The sequence below is a fragment of the Sceloporus undulatus genome, chromosome 1 (assembly GCF_019175285.1).
Source record: "Sceloporus undulatus isolate JIND9_A2432 ecotype Alabama chromosome 1, SceUnd_v1.1, whole genome shotgun sequence".
Classification (NCBI taxonomy): Eukaryota; Metazoa; Chordata; class Lepidosauria; order Squamata; family Phrynosomatidae; genus Sceloporus; species Sceloporus undulatus.
This window is the reverse complement of record NC_056522.1, coordinates 2,809,233-2,831,759: the sequence shown is the minus strand read 5'-3', so window position 1 is coordinate 2,831,759 and position 22,527 is coordinate 2,809,233. Positions and strand designations below refer to the sequence as shown.

At 44.2% G+C, this 22,527-nt stretch overlaps 2 protein-coding genes across 2 annotated transcripts in view; both read left to right on the top strand.

Annotated features, from left to right (window-relative positions):
* The window catches only part of LOC121919807 (protein FAM71C-like), a 1,121,343-nt gene that overhangs the window by 915,428 nt on the left and 183,388 nt on the right, over positions 1–22,527 (top strand). The gene's annotated exons all lie outside the window — the stretch shown is intronic.
* Positions 1–22,527, top strand: part of SCARA5 (scavenger receptor class A member 5) — a 165,979-nt gene that overhangs the window by 10,462 nt on the left and 132,990 nt on the right. The window lies entirely within an intron of this gene.

Genomic DNA, 22,527 nt, shown 5'->3' with positions numbered 1-22,527 from the left:
TAGTACTAACTATTATAACATTAAAAGACAAAGTAAGCAGCAGATGCCTTCTAAAACAAATAGGACTTCAATTCGTCCTTAAATTAGCCAAGGAAGCAAATAGTTCTTAATTATGTGGTAATAATAATAATAACAATTATAATAGTAAAATATAAAATAATAAAATAGATTAATAGATATACTAATAAACAATGTATTATATTTAAATAGTATAATAAAATAACATAAATATAATATAATAATAAAATAGAAACAACACAAAAATAATATCAATATGATATTAAATAATATAATAAAATAATAATTAATAAATATAATCTATAGATAATAATAAAATTAGAAAACAATACTAACATAACAATAATTAATATAAATAATATAATAATAAATTAAAATATAAATTATTTATTATAATAAATAATAAAATAAAAAATAATAAATATCTTATATAATATATAATAAAAGAACAACAACACTAACATTATAATAATATAAATATAAATAAATAATTAAAAATAAAATAAATATTTTTATATTATAATAAAAAGAACACTATCAAACAATATAATAATAATTATATAAATAAAATAATAAAATACAACAACAACAAACAAAACGAGCACGCAGGAAGCAATACCAATCTGCCCTTGGGTCTCTTCAAACTCTCTTCCTCCACCAAAAGATGCTGCTCCTGGGCTGCATCCAAAGGCCGCCACCAGGGGCTGGGCCTCTCTTGCCTTTCCTGAAGCCCGCAGCGTCCGCAAACTTTTCCAAACAGAACCTTTTAGCAGCCTTTCCAGGCTATTTGCAGAACACAGATTACATTCCCCAAAGTCCTCCCTTTGCAGCTGCCTTGCCTCGAGGCTGCCTCGCAGTCCTCCCACTCATCCAGACCTTGCTCAGCCTCAGCTTTGCTGATGGAGAGATCCTGGCTAGCAAAAGAATGGGAGAGCCAAGTGGGTCTTGGGGGCACTTGCATCTCCCTGCCTCCTCGAGAGTAGGGCCTGCAAAGAGCCTTCTCCAGTGGATTTCATTAAGGAGCTGGAAGTTCTGCTCGCCTTGGAAGTATTTGGGAAAACCAAAACAAAAGTTTGATTTAATTTAATTTTTAATTTTTGCAAAAAGTATTTTTATAAGTTACTTTTTGTTTCCTTCTACATGCTTTGGAACCAGGTCTTAAATCTTTGAGAGCCAGCCTCTCAGCCACCTTCAGGTGAGTAACTTAGGTTTGGGTGCATCTGCATGCAGATTAAGCGTTTTGGCACGCTTTAACCGTCCATGCTCCATCCTTCACAATTTCTAGTTCGGTTTTTGTAGTCCCAGAGAAAGCTAAATAGTTCACAAAACTACAGCATTGCATGCTTTTTACCATGCGTCAAAAGCAGTGTCAAATGCATGATTCTGTGGCAGATGCAGCCCTTTCTCATTCACCGAAAGACATAAGATGTAGGGAAGATTGCTTTTGTGGTGGCATTTGGGCGCGAACTTGGGGAGGCGAAAATTAAAGCTACTTTGGGAAATTAACAGGGGCACAAATTTGGACTGCAACTCCCATGTTGTTGGTGGTGGGGTTTGGAGAGTTGCAGTGAAAAGGTGGCCCCCAGAATGAACCAGACTGTGTGGCACCAGCTTTTCTTTCCCTTCGCTCAGTTCATGTCTTTGAAAAAATGTTGGCTAGAAATTTGCAACTTTATGTGGATATGACTTGGTTGATGACCAAACTCAAAGGATGCTTCAGCAATGGCTTCTTTCTTCGTCTGAAGAGAGTGACCAGTGGGGCGTTCAGTGGGGCTGGTCCTGGCCCCCGGGCTATTCACATCTTAATCAATGTTGGGAACAGAATTAGGCCTACTTATAAAATTGCAGATGACACATTAGGGGAGTAGCTGCACCCCAGAGGACGGTTCAGATTCAAAAATGACCTGAATAGACTAGAAAGCCGTGCCAAAGTAACAAAATGGATTTAACTGGAGAAAAAATGTAAGGTAATGCACTTAGGCTGTAAAAATGAAATGCAAACAGTTATAGGATTATGGGGGAATGGCTGAACGAGAGACTTATCTGTTGAAAGGATCTGGAGTCCAAGTAGGCACAAGTTGAACATGAGTCCTTTTCACGCGAAGTTTCTTTCGCCAGGTGTTCCCCCCGGATCCTATATCTTGCATTTTCATTTTTCTGACCCAAAGTGCAGTAATACCTACATTTCCCGTTTGAATTTCATTTTGTTAGCTCTGCCCAACTTCCTAGTCTATTCCGTCATCTTTTGAACCTTGATCCTGTCACTCTGGGAGATTAGCTACTCCTCCTCATTTGGGTGTCATCTTCAAATTTGGTGAGTATGCCCCAATTCTGTAATCCAAGTCAGTGATAAAATGTTGAATAGCTGAGATGTCTCAGACATCGAGGGGAAGATGAAGGACGCACTGGGTTTCCCTTCCCTCGGAGCCCAGACCACTACATTTTCATCTCATCATCATCACTCATCATCATCATCATCATCATCATATTTTTATTTCCTGCCTTCTCCCCAAAGGGACACAAAGCAGCTTGCATATTTTTTTTTTTTAAAACCACCAATTAAAAGTACAAAAGTATAGTGCTTTAATATGGAATTAATCACCTGAATCATTGCCTGGGACTTGACAGTCAGTAGGAGGTTGGGATGAAATGATGGTTGTTTTACAGGGAGTTGTGTTTAACTGATGTTGTGCTTGGTGTATGTTGTGTGTTAATTTTTTGTTGTCCTCCACCTCAATGCAATGGTGGAAGGTATGAGACAGTTGATTGTGTCTTCCTGCATGGGGCAGAATGGGGTTGGTTGGATGACCTTTGGGTCTCTTCCAACTCTCGGATTTGGGTAGTTGATAAAAATATTATATATTATTATATATTATTAAGCAGCAGGCCCCTGGTCGGGTGGGGCGAAGACAACAGATCTGTGTAAAGCAAGCGTTAATCGCTGCCTGCTTGATGCAAATTTCTTACCACCTCTACTTCACCAACAGGTTTTCTGTTCTCTGTGGCACAAGGTTTTCAGCAGAAAATCCCCAGTCCTTCTTACATAGCTTTGCCCTTAACTCTGGAAGGAAACTGACCCTGAGGATCTGCATGTTCGGGTGCCAGACCGGTCTTGGCTTGCTCTGTGGTCATGAGAAACAGGGGCCTAAAAAAAAGCAGCCAGGCTGACCATTTAATGGGCGACGGTGGAGCTGGACGGATCAGAGAGTGCAGCCCACTCCCGCCAAGGTGGCGCGTGGGTTGAAATTTCAAGGTTTGGGGGATGAAATGAAGGCTTTAGAGATTAAAGGTTGGGAGTAGAGGAGAGAAGAAGAAGGAAGGGTCCCCCTTTCATCTCTGACCCGGCCCCCAAGGGATTGGGCATCTCTTTAAAAGAGGTGCCATAGAATCATAGAATTGGAGAGAGACCCCAAGGGCATCCCGTCAACACCCATTCTGCCATGCCGGAACTCTCAGTCAAAGCACACTTGACGAAGATGGCCATCCAGCCTCTGTTTAAAACCCTCCAAAAGAAACTCCCCCACACTCCAAGGGAAGCGTTCCACTGTGGCACATCTCTCACTGACGGAAGCTCCTCTAATGTTGGGTGTAATCTCTTTCCTGCCGCTTGCATCCATTGCGGCCATCTCCTGTTCTCTGGAGCAGCAGGAAAACAAGCTTATTTCCCTCCTCTCATATGAACACCCCTTCAAATACTAAAACAGGGCTATCATGTCACTCCTTCATTGTATCTTCTCCAGGCTAAACATACCCAACTCCCTTGGCTTTCTTTGATGAAAAAGAAGGCATGATATGACCTTAGCAATCTGACCTTTGGTTTGGATGCAGGAGAAAGAAATTATTATGATCTTTGCTTAATTGCTAGTATTAAGATTAATTGGACAAAAATGGAAGGCTGACGTTTTTGGGACCACAGGACCCAGAATCCCCGCAGCTAGCTTGATTCAATCCATCTATGTTCTTCCTCCTGGGAGAAAAGTGACCAGTGGGGAGATCTAATGGTGGTTCTGTCCTGGGCCTATGCTATTCAACCTCTTTATCAATTATGAAAGCACGGGACATGCTTATCAAATTTGCAGTGACATCCAACTAAGAGAGGAATAGCTAAATACCCCAGAAGAGAGAAGAAGATCACTTCAAAATGGCCTTAATGATAGAAGCTGGCCAGCCAAGGAAAAGAAATTCAACACAGAGAAATGTACGGTACTTGATTTAGCGGAACATGAAATGCACAAGTATAGAATGGGGCACCCTATTTAATAAACAGTACATCTGAAAGGGTCTGGGAGTCCTAGTAGACCACTAGTTGATATGAGTCAACAGTTTTGATGCAGCAGCTAAAAGGCCAATGTGATTCTTGGTTGCCTCATAGAAGTATGTGTCTATCAAGAGAAGTATAGTGCCCCCGAATTGCTTTGGTCAGGCATCACCTCACCTGGATAATACTGTGTCCAGTTCTGGGCCCTCCCCTATATGTGCCGGGTTCATTCTGGAACACCCCCCCCCCCACACACACCACCAGCGTATGGGGGGAAATTGTAATTCAAACCCATTAGTTTCAATGTGGGGGTTTTCTGTGTTCAGTGCGGCGCCTGCACCACGGTTGCACACACCATTTATTTCCCAGAGGCTTAACCTCCACTTAAGGTTAAAGCCGCATTATAACGCCACCTGTGTATGCTGGCGTGCACATTAATAAAATATAATTATGCTTGTCCAGTTCTGGGCACCACAATTCAAGAAGGCATGTTGAGAATCTGGAGCATGTCCAGAGGAGGGCCACCAAAATGGTGAAGGGTTGGGAAACCATGAGCCCTAGAGGACGAGACGAGGAGCATGGAATGTTTGCCTGGAGGCGAGGAAGTTAAGAGAAGCATAGACATGTTTTAAAATATTTGAAGAGGTGTCACATTGGGGGAGCAAGCTTGTTTTACTGCTGCTCCAGAGACTGGGCCACAGAGCAATGGATGCAAACTGCAGGAAAAGAGATTCCAGCTCAACATTAGGGGAACTCCTGACAGAAGAGCTTTTCGCAGTGCCTTGGAGGATGGTGGGTCTCTTTTTGGAGGGTCTTCAAATAGGGGTGGATGACCCTCTGTTGGGGGTGCTTTGACTGAGAGTTCCTGCATGCAGAATGGGGTTGGACTGGATGCCCTGGGGTCTCTTACAACTCAAGGTTCTCTCATCCTTTTCTCCTCTGAGCTCTGCCCAGTCAAATGCTCCTCGGACACTGGAATCTCTCTTTTTCTCATGCGTATTTCCCCTTCTCTCCCTTCCATCTTTTTTCTTTTTCCCAATCCAATACCTTGAAGTACATAATTAAAAGTGCTCTCTCAAGTCGATTCATCGACAGTACTTAAAGTGCTCCATGCAAGTACCAAATGGGACTTCTCTTTGGTTCAAAGGATGACACATTTTCTAGGCTGCAGATGTGGTTGACTCTCTCACTGATTTTCTGCCCTTCAGATGCTTTAAATCTTTTTAGAGGCCAAGGCTGCCATCTTCCTTGCATAACTACACCACTCAAACACTTGCTTTAAACGCTACTGTCTATGCTATGGAATTGGGACTGGTAGTTTTGGGGGACACTATTAGCAGCAATTCAACCCAGGTCTCAGCGAAGTCTAGTCCAAACACTTAAACTGCTTGCTTTGCATTGGCAGGCCAGGACATTTTTATTTAAGTCCGGCATTAGATATATAATCATATCAGGTGGGAGTTTTTTACAGTGGAGGCGATTTTAGCTATGTTTTGAACTTTGGTATATTTTTATATGATTTTATATTTGTGTGTAGATGATTTTAGTTGTTTTGAATTTTACTGGATTTAAAATGATTTTATCTGGAAGCTGCCTTGGTCCCTCCTGGGGAAAGGTGGCATACAAATGACAAACAAACAAACAATAAATAGTAAATAAAACCACTGCACCATGCTGACTCCTAAAAAACATGCAGCCCTGTCCCAGTTTTCTTGACCAAATATTCCTGAGAAGGTTTGCCAGTGCCTTCCTGAGCTCAGAGAGTGCGACTTGTCCAAGATCACTCAGTGGGTTTCTGTGGCTGACCAGGGATTCGAACCACGGACTCTCAGAGTCGTTAGTCCTACACTCAACCCTGGCTTTCAGTAAAACTTTATCAGACAAGTTTCCCCATTAGAGATGGGGGAGTGGGGATGTGACTTGCCCCGGATCACCCAGCGGGTTTCCCATGGTTGAGCAGGGTTTCGAAACCTAGGTCTCATGGTCCACACTCAGACAGCTACACTTGTGACCCAGTAAGTTCTGCCCCATCACCTTGTCCTCACTAGTTCCTCTGTATTATGCCTGCAGAGCAAGAGATGGAGAACAAAGCCATTACCTACACACCTTCAGTGAGAAGGAGAACGGATCCATTTTTGAAGAACCATTTGAGAGAAAAACCTCTCCAAGATGAATTCTCGTGTGATTGTAAGGGTGCGAGGGATGTGTCTGACTTCAAACCTGCAGAACCCCTGCTTCTTTATGGTGCGCAGTTGGTTCACTCCTGTAGCGAGTCAGAGGTTCTGTCATTGGGCAGATGGGTGTGAGTATTCATTCGCATCCTGGACAAATGTTAGCAGTGTGTCCTAACCTTAGCAGGTGGTTCTCAGGCATGAGGTATCCATCGCGTATGCAGGGGATGTGGATCACATGGGTGACCCTCATGGGGGGGGGGTCCCATAGAATCCTAGATTGGAAGAGACCCTACGGACCGTCCACTCCAACCCCATTCTGCCCTCAGGAAATCACAATCAAAGCATCCCCGACAGTGGCCTCCAGATTCTGCAATTAGACCCCAAAGAAGGAGACTCCCTCACTCTCCATTGAGGGAGTGTGTTCCACTGTCAAACACCCTTCTGTAAGGAAGTTCCTCCTAATGTTGGCTGGAATTTCTTTTTCCTGCAGTTTGCATCCATTGGTTCCATTGCGTCCTATTCTCTGGAGCAGCAGAACACACGTTGCTCCATCTTCAATGTGACCCCCTTCACGATACCTAAAGAGGGCTATCATATCACCTCTTAACCTTTCTTCTCCAGGCCAACTATCCCCAGGTGGTTTCCAGGCCCTTCACCGTTTGTCTCCCTCCTCTGGACACATGGCTCCCGTTTCTCCACATCCTTTTTGATTTTTAATGCCCAGAACTGGACACAGTATTCCCGGTGGGGCTGACCAAAGCAGAATAGGAGTAGCACTATGGCTTCCCCTTGATCTCGACACTATCCTTCTTGACCTTGATGCATTGGTGGTAAAGATATACCTTCTGCATCTGGGAGCTTAGGGAGCGGGCCGAGAAGAAGTCTTTTCCCTTTCCTGTTCATCCTAGCAGCCTCAGACCTGGAAAAGGATTGTTGAAGAGAGATGAGGAGTGTGGGTTAAAAATGATCTGCATGGTCAGGGAATTTTGGTACACCGCTGTCTATGCAGGAGTCTTTTCATATTGCTCAGGCAGGAGATTAAACTGCTGCTGACCTGACACTCCTTAACAGGACCAACTGAAACTATTTTTATGCTCTCAGGCATTGGAGCTTTTGCTGGTTGTGTCACTCCTGTTCTTTTGCATCCTCTGAGCCTTGTGATGAGGTAGGGTTTTTCATTTTTGATTTTATAGTATGTTTGATTTTAAATTTTTGGACCTGCTGTGGTACACGATGAAGCAGACTTTAAAAATCAGCCTGAGATGCCTAACCTTCAAGTGTCCTGCTTTGGCAGGGACACCTTCTGCCTGATCCTCTGCTGTCCACTTTTCAGCTCCTTTTAAAGTTCCCTGTTTCTCTCGTTCCTCCCTTCTCCTCAGCTCAGAGCATTGCAAACAACTGAGTTCAGAATTCAAAAGTAGTTCTCATTCCGTTAACTCGACAATAGGAAGAGGAGATGTTCTGCATCTTTATCCTTGTCCTAAGCCCAGAGACTGTAGTGCATCTTGAGTCATGTCTTGATTTTCCCATGAAGAATTTTCGAGATAAAGTAAGGCTACAAGCCCTGTGATCCTCCCTTGCCAAAAACCCAACAGCTTTCCTGTTCTTTCCATCACACTGATTTGTTGGTAACTGCCTTCGAGTCGATCGGGACGCATGGCATGACATCTCCAAGACCCCCCTCTGTTCTCACTTCTCTGCCCAACTCCTGCAAACTCATACTCAAAGGTCTCTTGAATCTAGAGTCCATCCATCTTGCATGAGGCCTTCTTATTTCCCTCTACCTTTCCTAGCATTACTGTCTTTCCAGTGTTCATGTCTTCTCATATGTAGCCACAAGTATGACAACCTGAGTTTTGTCATCTTGGCTTCTTTCGGCTTGATCTGCTCAGACCCATTTCTTTGTCCTTTGGCTGTCCATGGATCCTCAGCACTCTTCTCAGCCCACATCTCAATGAATGGATTTTCTTCTATATCTTTCTTAGTGTCCAACTCTCACATCCATACATGGTAATCGGGAATACAATACACAATTCTTACTTTTGTGCTCGGTTGCATATCCTTGCTTTAGGATCTTCTCTAGTTCTTTCATGGCATGTCCCTTCCCATCTTAATCTTCTTCTGATTTCCTGGGAAACAGTCCCCTTCCAATCAGGTTTGATCCCGGTATGAAACTCTTTTACTATTTCTATTTCTTCGTTGTCGAATTTGTGTAGGTTCCCTGTGGTCTTTATTTTGGTTTTCTTTATGTTAATAGTAAGCTGCCTTTGCACGTTTTCCTGACCTTTCTTAGTACTGTAGTTGTTCCAGGTCTTTGAGGTTTGTGCTAGTACTGTGGTGTCATCTGCATATCTTAGATTGGTGATATTCTCCCCCTATTTTTCAATCCTCCTTCTTCTGTGTCCAATCCTGCTTTCCTTTACACTATGTTTCTGCATATAAGTTGGACAATTAGATGAGATAAGATGCCGTGTCTAACTCCTTTTGCCAATTGTGTGCTGTGCTTAAATCTTCTTTTAAAAATATGGGTTTCCTCTTTGCCAAGCAATTCGAATCTGGCAGGGAATCCAGCCAACCAGGGATCCTTCCCAATTAGATCCTGCAAGCGATCTCAAATTATCAGGGATTCTGCATAGAATTCAGCTTAGTTTGGAATGGAGATGTGAGGGACTGAGCAGTTGCAGAGTTTTCTTGGCCCATGGGAATATTGCAATCTTGTTGGTGTTCCTGTTGCTAGTAAGTAAACACATGTCCTTCTCCCCGCCTTAAATGGGTATTTTTTGTCCAGCACAGCTGCCGAAATCTAAAAGGGGTATCGTTATTGGGAAATTGAGCCATTCCTTCATGCTCCTCAAGAGCTGATATACTGTTAATATGTCCACTTTGCAAAAAAATAATGTAGCAATGTCCTCATGATGAAACCCCCGTTTCCATCTGTTTGGCTGTGACGCCTATTAAAAGATGAAACTGAAATAAAAATATGCTGATAATGAATTACATACTGACCTCCAGTCAGAAGAGAGGCATCAAATGCTGGAGGCAATGTTTAGCAGTGTTGCCAAACGCCTCGAAGATAATTCCCCAAATGTTTGGCCCAAAAACTCCCCAAATCCCCCATATCTCACCAAAATTCAGTCAAATCCCCCAAAGTCCCCATAATGTTATATGGCAATTAAAAGTAGCCCTCATTGAATAAAAATAATTGGAACTTATTTCAACTCTCAAAATTACCATTTAAAACCAACCAAAGAATCTTTCGTCTTTCATATACTTTTAAGATGCTTATTTTGCATGAAGGGGGTCCAGGAGCTTTGTGCCAAATAGAACATGTTCAGCTGCACCGCACTGCCAGAAATAATCCAGTTTGACACCCCTTTAATTGCCCTGGCTGAGTGCTAGGAATCCTGGGAATTCTAGTTTTCGGAACATTTAACCTTCTCCCTCAGCAAACTCTGGTGTGAAAACTACAATTCCCCGGATTTCATAGCACTGGGCCATGGCAGTTAAAAATGGTATGAAACTGGTTGTCTCTATGAGTGAAGATGCAGCCTGAGTTGGGTCCAAGACACACTGCAGAAATAATCAAGTTTGAGACTGCTTTAGCTGCCTGGCTCAGTGCTAGGGAACCCTGGGAAGGTAGTTTTGTGAAAAAGAGTTGGTGTCACAATGAAACTACAATTCCCATGCATCTGGGAAGTACGCTTAAGTCTAGGAAGCTAGACTTAAGAGGAGTCGGGGCTGAGAGAGAGAGAGAGAGAGCGTTCCTGAGGGCGGGGCGGCGACCACGTGACACTGCCAAGGTTGGTTGCTCTCTCTGTAGCCCCAGCCTCGCTCTCAGCGTCAGGGCTGGAAGCTGAAATGGGCAAAGTCACAAAACGCACGAAATAGACAGCACCAAAATCACACCAAAAAGCTCTGGAAGTCCCTTTTGTATGAAAGTCACCCCATTGGCAACACTGCTTTACCCCCTTAAAAATGCCTACTTTAAAGCCCTGTGTTTCTCCATAGATTTAAGCAAAAGGATGATGTCAGGAACAGGGTTTTTTTTTTGAGAATCCGGCTGTCGCTCTTCACAAATCACATTGCAGCCAATTGAAACCGATTGCCCTTGCTTTACGTCCACCGCACCCTCTTAATTCTTAATCCTCTGGAGGAGAAAACGTTTTATTTCTTGGTGGTAAAGGTGGAAACCTGAGAATTGGCTTGATATGACTTTGGTTAGTGTGGGTGAAGGTTGCCAATTGTGGATCATCCCAGGCCTTGAGGGTTCTCTGGGCAAAACCTGAGGCTAGGGGCTGGTATGGCATGAAGTGTTTGGCATTAAGTACAACCAAGTTGCTCACAGCTTCTCATTCAAAACATACAAGACCATACTTTTCCTTGTGAAAGTCAAAGGCTTTCATGACCAGCATCCATAGTTTTTTGTGGGTTTTTCAGGCTCGTGGCCATGTTCTCTCTCGCTGGAGAAAAGAAGGTTAAGAGGTGATATGATAGCCCTAGGGTTGCCATAAGGCAGGACCTCCAAACTGGGACAAATGTAGGACCACATTTTCAAATGTAGACATGTTTTTAAAAATCGAGGACACATGAAAATTTGAAATTTTTTAAAAATGTAATATAAATGCATGTTCTTAGGCATGCTCAAAATGGAGGACATTTTTGGCATTATTTCTAGACAGAAGGCTGAAAATGTACTTCTCTTTCTGGCCAAAACACCCCCCCCAATTCTAAAGAACATTTCCCACTCCCAAGCAGGCATAGCATTTGCAAGATCACAGCAGACCCTTGTGCAATTGCAAACTACATTTCCCACCCCAAGCAGGCACAGCATTTGAAGACCAAGGCAGACCCTTGTCCATTGCAAACTACATTTCCCACTCCCAAGCCTCTTAGGAATTCCCCCCTTCCTCCTTTCCTTGCCCCTCCAACCCCCAACCCCCTCTTTTTCCCAGGATGTCTCACTTAGGAGGATTTATGGGACAGATCCAAAGCTTTTTCCTTTTCTAATGGGGGCAAGCCTTAGAGAAGCCCTGGACCCCTGAGAAGAAGGGAGGGGCTTAGAGAGAGGAAGAAAGAGAAAAAGAAGATGAGGAGAGGGGAGAAAGGAAGAAAAAGGAGAGGAGGAAGAGGAGGGGAAGAGGAGGAGAAGAAAAAGACGGAACATAATAGAGAGAAGGAGGGGAAAGAGAAAAGGGGAAGCAGCAGCTCGCCTGAGTGTAATTCCTCCCTGCTCGGATGTTGCCCAAATAAGGAAGCGAGGGCTGGCCAATAGGCAGGGTGCAGTGCAGCAGACCCAGCCCTGCTGGGTTCAGTCTCCTGCTGTGCTGCTCAGCATGCTACACCGCGCACTCTATATAGAAGGCAGGCAGCAGCCCTGGGAGCTCAGGTTGGCAGCCACCCGGGGCGGGGTTGGGGGCGGGACGGACCGGGCACGCCCCCCAGGGGGCGGGAGTCCCGCCCACCACCGTAAATGGCAAGCCTAGATAGCCCTGTTTTAAATACAGTATTTGAAAGGATATCATGTGTGAGAGAGGGAGCAAGCTTGTTTTCTGCTGTCTCAGGAAACAGGCCCGGAAAATGTATGAAGCTACAGGAAAGCGATTCCACTCTGAGAACATTAGGAGGAACTTCCTGACAGTAAGGGCTGTTCAACAGTGGAACAAACTCCTTCCTCGGAGTGTAGTGGAGTCTCCTTCCTTGTAGGTCTTTAAGAAGAGGCTGGATGGCCATCTGTCATAGTGGGTGCTTTGATTGTGAGTTCCTGCATGGCAGAATGGGGTTGGACTGGATCAGGGCCCTTGCGGTCTCTTCCAACTCTACGATTCTATGATTCTAGAACATGGCCACAGAGCCTGAAAAACCCACAAAAACCATACTTTTCCTGTTTGAAAACTGAGACAGAAATCTTAATTAAACGGGTGGCTCCCAGATCAAAAACAGGTTTTTGCTTTGGACAAATGTTTTACAAAGTCCTTTGTTGCAGTTGTCGTTGTTGTTAACTGCCCTTCGGTTAACCCTGACTCATGGCGGCCCTGTGGATGAGATCCCTCCAAGCCTCCTTGTCCTCTGCTCCTCTGCTCAGGTCTTGCAAATCCAGGCTTGTGACCTCTTTGATTGAGTTTATCCATCTGGCATGTGGCCTTCCTCTCTTTCTTCTTCCCTCCATCTTGCCCAGCATTGTTGTCTTTTCCGGTGAGTCTTGCCTTCTCATGATGTGGCCAAAGTATGACAGCCTCTATTTAATCATCTTGGCTTTCAAGGAAAGTTTGGGCTTCATCTGTTCCAGGATCCATTTGCTTGTCTTTTTATCCATGGATGGTATTCTGAGCATTCGTCTCCAGCACCACATCTCAAAGGAGCTGATTTTCTTCTTGCTTGCTTTTTTCACTGTCCAGCTCTCTTATCCATACGAGGTGATGGAGAATACAATGGACTGGATGATTCAAACTGTAGTGCTCAGCTGTATCTCTTTACACTTTAGGATCTTGTTTAGTTCGTTGATGGTTGCTCTTCCCAGTTTATCAGACAGAACAGATCCTGTGCAGAAACAGGATTTAAAAATCTGGAAAAACCCGCAAAGCAGGTTGATTTTCAGACACATTGGAGTTAATAAGAAATAATGCGACATTAACCTGAGTGGAAGCTTGACAAAGCCTACTGCTTTTTACTTTCGGGATGTTCCGAAAGTAAAAAAGAGCCGGTTTTGTAGAGTTTCTGTTCAGGTTAATGTCGCATTGATACTCATTAACCCTTATGTCATGTGAAAATCAACCCACTTGTGTGGGTTTTGTCCACTTTCTGTTCAGATTAACCCCCAACATTGTCTGAAAATCTATCCACTTCTGCAGGATTTTTGCAGTTTAAATTCAGTTCCTGTACAGGATCCGTCCTGTGTGATAAACTCCCTGGTCTCCTTCTTATTTCTTGACTGCAGTCCCCATTCCAATCAATGCTTGATCTAGGAATGGGAAACGCTTTATTTCAATTTCTTCACTATTTAGGCTGAATGTATGTATTTCTTCGGTAATCATTATTTTTGTTTTCTTTGCTGAACATAAAGAATATCATATTGTTTAAATACTTGAAGGGGTGTCCTATTGAGGAGGGAGCAAGCGTATTTTCTGCTGATCCAGAGATTCAGACATGGAGCAGTGGATGCAAACTATAAGGGGATTATCACGCAGGAAGTTTACTGTTGGCAAAAGTCTCCAGGAGCACAGAAGTGTGATAGCTGATCGCACTTCTAAATCGTCATTGAGGCATCCTCTCCCATCCTCAAAGCATTCGCAGAACAGCCATTTCTTCAATAATGAAAGTTTCCCATTACAGTATTGAAGAAATGGCTGCTCTGCAAATGCTTTGTCAATAGGAGAGGAGCGGAATGCCCCAATGATGATTTAGAAGTGCAGCCGGCTATCACACCTCTGTGCTTCTGGAGCGTTTTGCCAACAATTTAAATACATTAAGTGTCTCCGTGTGATAATCCCCTATTTCCTGATGGTGAGAGCTGTTCAAAAGCGGAAGACGCTGCCTCTGAGTGTAGTGGAGTCCCCTTCTTTGTAGGTTTTTAAACAGAGACTGGATTGTGTCTTCCTGCATGGCAGAATGGGGAGGGACTGGGTGACCCTTGAGGTCTCTTCCAACTCTATGTTTGTATTCCTCCTGTACCACAGCTGCTCATGCCCCCCCCCCAGTCCCCCATCCAGGTGGGCCCCCCCCCCCACTGGAGAGCCCTGCCAAGACCCACCTTGGCACTACCCCCAAAGCCCCCCAGAACTCCTCAAATTTTTTAAACTGGAGTTTGTGTGGTTTTCAGTCTGAAAATCACCCAAACACTGCTGGCAAATTCTTTCTCTTACCCCACATAAATTGCAGAAAAGTGCTACGATGTCATTTCTTGCCACCATTTTGAGAAAGTCCACAGAGGAAAACAGTCCAAGCTTGCCCTAGGACAATGTGGCCCATGGAGGAGAGTTTGGGAAGAGGAAAACAGTCCCCAGATCCCATGTAGTCTGATCTGCAGAGCAGAGATAATGCAGTTCAAGACCACTTTCACTGCCATGGCTCAATGCTATGGAATTCTGGGATTTGTAATTCCCAGGATTCCACAGCATGGACCATGGCAGTTAAAGTGGTGTCAAAATGCATTATTTTGGTAGGGCAGATTAGACTGAAGTTGCCCACCCACTGCTTTAAATAAGCCCTAGATGGACTTCTCCTATCAACTTTTGCATCTATTTGACCCTGATCTTGCATGTTAAATGTTGAAAAACCCCAACAAAATCACAGAGAAAATAACAATTTGCACAATACAAGGTTCAGTGAGATAAATTATACCTGTAAGAACATCTATCACTTTTGATGAATTATGGAAATGTGTTACTTTATTGTTAATCTCATACACTCCTCTATATTCATTCTCCTTCCATTTGTCTCTTGCACATAAGCAAGGGGTGCGAGTCCGAAGACTGCAAAAACAGAGGGAGGACTCTGTGTGTGTGTGTATCTGCATGTGTATACACACACACACACACACACACACATAATGTTCCCTCCGCATTCACTGGGGTTGGGGTGAAGGACCTCCATGAATGTGGGAATAAATGCAAATAACGCGACAGAACACCTCTCTAGGGCTGCTTTCCCACTATGATTTAAAGCAAATTGCTGATCGGGTTATATGACCGCCGTTCCCATTTGAAACTGCTTCCAGTCTTACTTTGATCGATTTCTGTCGTGATAAAGCAAGGCAAACGCAAAAAAACCTGGTTTTCAACACTAGCTTTCTAGCGGTTCTTTTGGAAAGAATCGATTCCGGAGCATGTTCAACAAGTGAGAACGACGGATCTGAATTGCATCATTCTGGAGGAGAGGGACTAATGGCAGAGGGGTGTTTACCTTCCCTCCCCAGTTTTTGGGAGATCTCTCAGCTCTTCCTTTGTGCTTCTGGTGTGACCTATGGGCTCATGATTTTATTAAAATTGATAGAAGATTCAATTAATTGATTTTGCAACTACTTGCAGTTACGGGCGATTGGGCCGACGGCAGCTCACTGAGGCATGTAGCTGCAAAACCAATGAGCAGAATCTTCTATCCGTTTTTTTTTAAAAAAAATAGTTCCCAATCTGGGCTGCCGCTTACGTCACCGATGACGCACAGATGATTGACATGCATTTTGAAGCGCCGCAAACTAGTGGGGACGACAATCATGCCAAAAAAGAAGCGATTACAAGAGGATAATGAAAAGATTCACTTTCATAGTGGGAACGACGGACCTTTTGGAATCGGTTCACCGAAATGGAGGGAAGGCGAATCGCAAACCTGTTTAATTCTAAGTGGAGATGGGGCCTTGGAATCTCCAGGTCCTCCAATGCAACTCTGTGGTCATCCTCTGCCAGAGGTTGACCGTAGAATCATTCTGGAGGACCTACAAATGAGAAGTGTTTTCTCTAGGAACGTCCAGGTTCTCCAGCACAACTCTTATGGTCAACCTCTGGCAGAGTTGTGCCAGAGGACCTAGAGATTCCTAGAGAGAACGTATTAATCAAAACCGCAAATAATCAAAGCTGCAGATGTGGAGTAAGAACTGTTTTGTTGTGTTCACTGGAGGCATAGATTTCCTAATGTTGGGGAGTGGTTTCTCTTCCCAAATCCCTTGCACCCTTTAAACTGTGATCTAATTGTGGAAGTCTAACCCTCTTCCAGGGGAAGCTTATGAGCTGTTTCAGCTTCTCAGCTACATATTGCAAAATAAATGAGCTGAAACCAGCTGAGCTTCCCGTCCGAAAGCAGCAGGTGGAAGGAGCCTTGGAGACGACGGTGTGTGTTTCTTCTGCATTTGGTTGCTAGGATCGCCCCATTCATGGGATTTGGAGCTTGTTTTGAGGATGGGCACGGCCGCTTGCATGCAGTTGCTGAGACCTCCCTGGCCCAAACAATTAGGGAGCCAAGCGCTTGGGCCCGGCCCAGGGGTACCCTCGGCACAGCGGTAGATCCAGATGGTGTTTGCAGAAATGGGCAGCAGTCACCAAGCTGGGAGAGGAGCCGAAACCTCTCCACAGTTGCCAAATGAAGTGCAAACGAGTCCCCAGAGAGCTTTGCCCAGCTGTTGTCAGGAAGCCAGGAGAGCAGCTGCGGAGGCAGATTAAGTGCCAGGTGGGCTGAGAAAAAGCCCATCTTGGTTTTGCCCAGGATGTCCTAACCACAAAGAAGACCGGGCACCACGAAAGGGAGGACATTCCAGAAAAACGGAGGACATTCCCAAATTAAAATCTAAAAACACTCCTAGGAGTTTTATCACACTGCTGCTGATTTCAGCATTAAAGAGAGATTAAAGTGCATTTAAATGAAGCAGAAATGGCAAGTGATTGCATGCAATTGTGCAAATAAAGAGATATGAGAAATGCATTGTCGGTGAAATCCCAAAAGTAAAAAGATGCGCGTTAATGCTTCTTTGTGACTATTTTAATGGTGGGTTTGTTGCAACACTGTGTGAAATTTTTCTGAGATATTCATGGGATAAACCTCCGATCTCCTTCGTGTGATAAACTCCTTAGCAATTTGAATTCATGCCTCTTTGCCATGCTCCAAATGGAGCATGTTTTGGCATTCCTCCTGAACAGAAGGTGGAAATGGAATACATGTCCTGGAAAAGGAGGATGCTTGGTTTTTCTGAATGGAGGATGCTTTGGAATTCCTCCTGGACAGCCAGTGGAAATGTAGGACATGTCTGGGAAGAGGAGGATGTCTGGTCACCCTGGGTTTTGCCTGGGATGTAGTAAGCCAGACCTTGGTCTGATGGGTAGAGCTATGGCACAGAGCATGGCATATACCCCCCCAACAGACCCATTTTGGTAGGAAGGGTCCCGATGATGAACCCTCTGTCACTTTTTCTGCTGCTTTTACAATCGATCCACCATATGAATGGATTATCTATATATCTACATATTCAAGCATTCATGGCTTGAAAATAGTAAAAATACCATTATAAATTCCAAATAGCAAGCCTTGGTTTTGCCATTTTATATAAGGGACACGAGTTTACTATGCCATTGTAGTGAATGAGACTTGAGCTTTCATTCATTTTGGTATCCATGGGGGGTCCATGAACCAAACCCCAGTAGATTAAAAGGGCCCAGTGTACAGGCTCCACACCTTGTTCTGCCACACTGCTGAATTAATGCAGTTTAGCACTGCTGTGGAAACCTGGGATTTGTACTTTGTGGTGGCACCAGTTTTCTGACTGAGAAGGCTAAATATCTCACAAAAGATGGAGAAATGTAAGGTACTGCTCTTAGGAACAAAAAATGAAATGCATAGATATATGATGGAGGGCACCTGGATTAAGGAGATTTCTATGTGTGAAAGGGATCTAGGAGTCCAAGTAGACCACAAGTTGAACATGAGTCAACAGTGTGATGCGGCAGCTAACAAGGCCAATGCGATTCTAGGCTGCATCAATAGAAGCATAGTGTCGAGATTGAGGGAAGTCATAGTACCACTATATTCTGCTTTGGTCAGGCCCCACCTGGAATATTGTGTCCAGTTCTGGGCACCACAATTTAAAAAGGATGTGGAGAAACTGGAGTGTGTCCAAAGGAGGTGAAGGGTCTGGAAACCATGAAGCCCTATGAGGACAGACTTAGGGAGCTGGGGATGTTTAGCCTGGAGAAGAGAGGGTTATGAGGTGATATGATCCAGCCTCAGGAACCCTTTTCTCATGAGAGTCCCTAAGGTCCTCTCTGGAAATTTGAGTGGAATGCTGCCACAGTTTGCTGTTTTGTTTTTGTCTGTTTTGTAATGGTGTGTATGTGTTATGTTGTTTTAATATGTTGGTTTTAATTATAATTGATTTAATAACTTTTTAAGGGGGGAGGGAAGTAGATTTTGGTATATTGTATTGTATTTTATTATTGTTAGCCGCCCCGATTGACCTCAAAGGGGCGGGATATAAATAAAAATTTATTATTACTATTACTATTATTATTATTATGGCCCTGTTTAAATAAAGGATGGAGCAAGCTTGTTTTCTGCTGCTAGGGTTGCCATAAGTCAGGACCTCTAAACCAGGACAAATGTAGGACACTTTTATAAAAATGGAGGACATGAAAAATTGATGGTTTCTTTTTAAAAAATATAGGATTAAATAGAAAGGGAGGTTAAATAAGGGGGTTTGAGAAAGGGGGCTATAGAAGGAGGGCTAGATGGGGTACCTAGAGGGGATTAGGGTTAGATAAAGAGGAGTAAGATAGAGAGGGGTTAGAGGGGGGCTTAAAAGAGACTTAAATAAGGAACTTAAATAGAGGGGGGTTAGATGGGCTTAAATTCTAAAGCACCAGAGTTGTTCTCTCTGCAGGGCTCTCAGACTACATACACACTGCAGAAATAATCCGGTCTGACAGTACTTTAACTGTCCTGGATCAATGCTATGGAATTCTGGGAAATGTAGTTTGTTGTGGCTCCAGAGCAGAGCTCTGCTTGTTCAGTGCCAGGAGCTGATTTGCCTGTGTACTGTAGTTTGGCTGTTAATTTCACAAACCGCTCGGATTCCCAGTGATTGGGTGGTATATAAATAAATCCTATTATTATTATTATTATTATTATTAAATAAGGTGGTTAGAGCAGTGGTTCCCAAACTGTGTCCTTTAAGAGATTTTGGACTTCAACTCCCAGAAGCCTCAGACATGTTACTTAGTAGTCTGAGATTCTGGGAGCTGAAGTCCAAAATTCCTTCAAGAGCACAGTTTGGGGATCACTGGGTTAGAGAGAGGGGGGAGTAGATAGAGAGGGGTTGGAGGGGAGTTTAGATGGAGAGAAGGAGGTACATAGAAGGGGGTTAGAGAGGGCTCAGTTAAAGTGGGGTAACGGGGAGAGAGAGTCAGAGAGAGGGTTAGAGAGGAGAGGGGTGAGTGTTTGGGGGACCTTAGGGAGGGGGCTTCCAATGTCCGATGGGGGCGATCCTGGGGGGAGCCTGGGGCCCAGGAGGGGCCTGGAAGATGCCCTCTTGCCTCTCCCGGGTGCCAGCCCCTTCCTCCTCTTCTGAGCCTAAATGCCGAGGCTCTTCCCCCTCTTCCTCTCCGACGGCTGGGTCCCTGAGGCGCCCCTCCCCTTTAATGAGGCAGCTCTCCTGGCGCTTCAGAGCCCCTTCCTTGCAAGAGCAGGAGGAGGAGGAGAAGGGCTGGGGGGCAGGGGGTCCAGGAAAGGGCCCTTTCCTCCCCTCTCCCAGCAGCCTGCCTGGATGGGCGGGGGCCACTGCTGCTGCCGACCTGCCTGGCTCTGCTCCTCTTCCTGGCGCCTTGTTGCCCTGCCTGACTAAGCCTGCTCCTTGGGAGGGCTGGCCAAGAGGGGCAAGGCAGAGCAGCAGAGCCCTCCCCTGCCAGCTCCAGCCCATCACAAGATAGGGATGCAGCAGGGCCAGGAGCCGGGCAGCCACCCAAGGGCGTGACGTGACCGGGAACGCCCCCTAGAAATCGGGGGAGTCACGCCTCCCATCGGGATATGGCAAGCCTAGCTGCTCCAGACTGCAAAACAATGGATGCAAGCTCTAGGAAAAGAGATTCCAGCTCAGCATTAGGAGGAACTTCCTGATAGCAAGGGCTGTTTGACAGTGGAACACAAATCCCTTGGAGAGTGATAAGAGTCTCCTTCTTTGGAGGTCATTAAGCAGAGGCTGAATGGCCATCTGTCAATGGGGATGCTTTGACTGAGAGTTCCTGAATGGCAGAATGGGGTTGGACTGGATGTCCCTTGGGTCTCTTACAGTTCTATGATCCTATGAAAACTACACATCACAGAGGTCTACATTGAACCATGACAATTAAAATAGGTGTCAAACTGCATTGATTTTGCATTGTGGATGCAGCCCTTTTCTCTGCGGACACGGAGGTCTTCATCTGACGCTCCAAACTTGGCTCCCCTTTCATAATGATATTTCCTGCCTGTGTTTAAAGTCAGGGTTGCAGTTGTGCAGCATTTTAAGGCAAACCTTGGCTCAGGAGCTCTGCGTTGGCAAACGGTTTGTGAGAAATTCCCCATGCCAGAGTTTTTTATTTTATTTTTAACAAAACGTGCCCTCTCTTTTGAAAGAGCTTTGTTTTATTTTGCAGAAGGGAAGAAGGAAAAAACAAGACAAAAGCCCTTCTCAGTGACCAAATTTTTGTATTTTTCTCTTGGCTGCGACGTCCGGAGAGCGATATTCATTCTGACAAGGAGTTATTGGAAGTCCTCCAACGTCCAAACTGATAACACCTTGGTTGGCGGAGTGAGGCTCCTTTTGCTTCCTCCAGGCTCCATCAAACAAAAGGGCCTTCGGCTTCACATTCAACAAAAGGGGCTTTGTCCACACAATTAGTTTCTTGAGTTTGTCGGTGCCAACAAAGGTAAAACTCGTTCATTTGGGCAGCAATTGGCAAGTTTTACCTATAAAGCACTAAAACTTTTTTCCAGATGTAATTTCACACAATTGTATTTGTGAGAAATTCAGTGTACTCAGCCTAAGAAGAAGCAGATAGCCTCACGCAAGAGAGGGGCAATTACTTTTCTCAAGGGAAGTTACTTTTCTGTTGTTAGTGGGATTGAAACCAAGTTGTTGTTGTTGTTGTGTGACTTCAACTTGTTCCTGACCTATGGCAGTGAGCCAATCATGAGGTCTTCTTGGCAAGTTTCTTCAGAGATGTCCTCGCCGTCCTCTGAGGCTGAGAGAGTGTGACTTGCCCAAAGTCACTGGGGAGTTTATCACACTGGGGCTAATTTTGGCATTAAGGAGAGATTTAAAGCTCATTTAAAGCATCCCGCAAATAAAGCGAAAGTGGTGAGTAATTGTGCGAATGATTATCTCATGCAATTGCACAAATAAAGTGATATCAGAAATGCGTTGTTCCTGAAATCCCAAAAGTAAAAAGATGTGTGTTAATGCTTCTTTGTGACCACTTTAATGGCGGGTTTTGTGTGACGTCGTGTGAAACCGTTTTGTGTAATTATGTGAATTCATTCCCGGGATATTCACGGGATAAACTCCTGATCTCCTTCTTGTGATAAACTCCTCAGTGAGTTTCCATGGTTGAGCTGGGATTCGAACCCAGGTCTCCAGAGTCATTGTCCAACACTGAAACCACTACTGTCTCTCTTTTGCATTATGCACTTTCGGTATTTTGGTTGGTCAACAAAGGTACTGTTGGCCTTCCATATCAATGGATTCTTTATCCACAGATTCCACCCTCCATGACTTGTAAATATTCCAAAAACATATAAATCCCAAAAAAGCAAGCCTTGATTTTGCTATTTGATATAAGGGGGCACCATTCTCCCATGCCATTGTATATAAAGGGACTTAAGCAGCCATGGATTTTGCATTTTGTTGTATTTCATACACAAAAGAGTTTCTTGGAAAATTCTAGATTGAACACAGTCTCCTGACACCTTTTCTTGGTTTCATAGCAATTAAGACTTCTTCCTGTACCTTGTGGACCTAGGATTATAAAATCATAGAGTTGGAAGAGACCTCAAGGGCCATCCAATCCAACCCCATTCTGTCATGCAGGAACTCTCAATCAAAGCATCCCTGACAGATGGCCATCCAGCTTCTGCTTAAAAACCTCCAAAGAAGGAGACTCCACCACTCTCTGAAGCAACGTCTTCCACTATTGAACACCTCTTACCTTCAAGACGTTCTTCCTAATGTTGAGGTGGAGTCTGTCTTCCTGTTGTTCAAAACCACTACCGCACACTGGCTCGCCCCTAACAGTCATTACAAATGGTATTAATTTCAATACAGAAATGACAAATGAACTACAGTCAGCCCTCCATATCCACAGATTTGTGTTTTTTTATCCAAGGAGTTGAGCAGCCACGGTTTGAAAACATTTTAAAAATGTATAAATTCCCAAAAGCAAAGCTTCATTTTTGCCATTTTATATAAGGGACACCATTTTGCGATGCCATTGTATTTAATGGGACTTGAGCATCTATGGATTTTGGTATCCACAGGGGGTCCTGGAATCAAACCCCAGAAGATACCAAGGGACCACTGTAATAATAATAATAATAATAATAATAATAATAATAATAATAATAATAATA